This window comes from Triturus cristatus, chromosome 10 (assembly GCF_964204655.1).
Source record: "Triturus cristatus chromosome 10, aTriCri1.1, whole genome shotgun sequence".
In the NCBI taxonomy this organism is placed as follows: domain Eukaryota; kingdom Metazoa; phylum Chordata; class Amphibia; order Caudata; family Salamandridae; genus Triturus; species Triturus cristatus.
Window position 1 is genome coordinate 240,963,745 of NC_140593.1, and position 2,148 is coordinate 240,965,892.

The following is a 2,148-nucleotide window of genomic DNA, read 5'->3' on the forward strand; positions in this document are numbered from 1 at the left end:
TGCTCAATTGGCTCCTTACTATACCTGAAAAGCAAAAACTTTGTTGCTATATAAAAAAATTTCTCCAATTCCTGGAGGGCTGGTGTCTGCATTGGAGCGGAGAGCAGATAGTATTCTAATTTGCAACAGGGGTTCGCACACCCACATATCCAGAACACCTGCTGCTGTATGGATGCTTCTCTGCAAGTCACTGCTTTGTGAGAAAAACTGTCAATATATATTTTTTTCCCCACTGAGGAAAAAAAAGGTTAAATTGATGTTATAGTTTTGAGAAAATGTCAGTTGAAAAGTAATCTTTTAAACTACAAAAAAAGAAACGCACAAAACAGTGCAACTCACCAATTAAATTAACAGAAGTAACTATAACCCACACCCCCACCATGTACAGGCCAAAGGGGTCGTGGTATTCTTACCTTGCTCTATGTTTTTAGAGCTCTTTTGTCAGGACAGGGGGACAGAGTCCCTAAATGGCTGCTTAAACACCTTTAATGTGGATGGCAGAAAATCTAATCCAGTCTAATCTTTTGATCCGTTGGGTTTGCAGATCCTCTGCACCATGAAATATACATACATTTTCTATCTTAATTTTATTTTAAACTATTGAACATATTTACATCAAAAAGCAATCTTTCTGGTGAATATTTCGCTTTTTGCCAAGCTTGGGTAATTCTATTCAACCGGTTTGCTGAAAATGTAGCTAAAGGTCCTATAGGAAATTGCATGGGGAAAACCTGTTTTGTGACACCCACCCCCTTTTTGGGGTCGCAGCCTACTAAATAGCGCAGCCATCTGGTTTGCTAAAGAAATCTTGGGGACTTCAGAAACTGGATATAGGAATGCATTCTGCCTGTTGATTACCATTGGCTTTGTAACTCACATTGCTTGCTTTCTATTTGCTGGCTTTATTTGCTTTAGGCCCTCTAGATTCGGTTTGTCCCTCATAAAGCATGTTTACTGTATTATTCCACGAACTCCCCTACTGTAAACAGGCCTTTAAACCGTGTTCTTATTTTGTCACATTTGCTGTGCATTCAAAGACCGAGGTCAAATGTCAGGGACTGTCTTCGGAGGTCGCTTGTTCACTTTCTTTCTCCGACTTCAAAGCAAGAGTATTTATGTAACAATCTTGCTTGATACTGGGGGTAGGAAACAGGTTTTTCTAAAACACAACATTTAAATGAATAGTGTAGGTATTTCAGAATATATCAGAATTGGGAACACAAATGAAACACTTGTTTGTTAAATCAGAAGTGTGTTGGAAAATACTTTAATATGATCAAATGAAATTACATTAGGTGATGCAATTTCCACACATTTGTTTGTGCCCTGTACAGTTCTATTAGTAAAACTGCATGTCTGTGCAAATGTAATCGTCATTTCAATCGAAAATGTGTTGTCTGTAATGGCAGTGCGCTAGCATATAATGCACACCACACCACTCTACCCTGTACCACTCTATGCCAATGCACTCTTCACCACTCTACACCACACCAATCCACTCTACGCCTCTGCACTCTACACCAATCCACTGTATGCCACTATAATCTACTCTACACCACTTTATGCTATGCCATTACAGTCCATGCCACTCTATGCAACTGCACTCTACCCTCCACCACTTCACTCTTCTCTTAAACAATCTACTCTACACAACTGCACTCTACTCCACGGAACTCTACACAACTGCACTCTACTCCACGGAACTCTACACCAATCTACTCTGCACTAATCCACTCTTTCCCTCTGCACTCTACACTACACCTCTGCATACTATGCCACTCTACGCCACTCCGCTGTGCCACTCTACTATGCACCACTCATACGCCACTGCATTCTACAATGTTGCATTATACGCCCCTGAATTCAATGCTACTGCACCCTGCAACACTGTACTCGGAAGCACTCTGAACCAGTCCTCTCTAATCTATGCCACTCCACACTGTCTCTCCAATACACGACTCCCTGCTACTCCACTGTACAACACTCTAATCTAAACCATTCCACTCTACGTAACTCCATGCAAGTCTTCCCTCCTATGTCACTAACTTTTAGCCATGCTGAACTGCAGCCATGCTGGTGTACCACATGGCTAAAACACGCTGGCAAAGCAAAAGCTCTTGCATAGGCAAGACCTATAGGCTTTGCCAA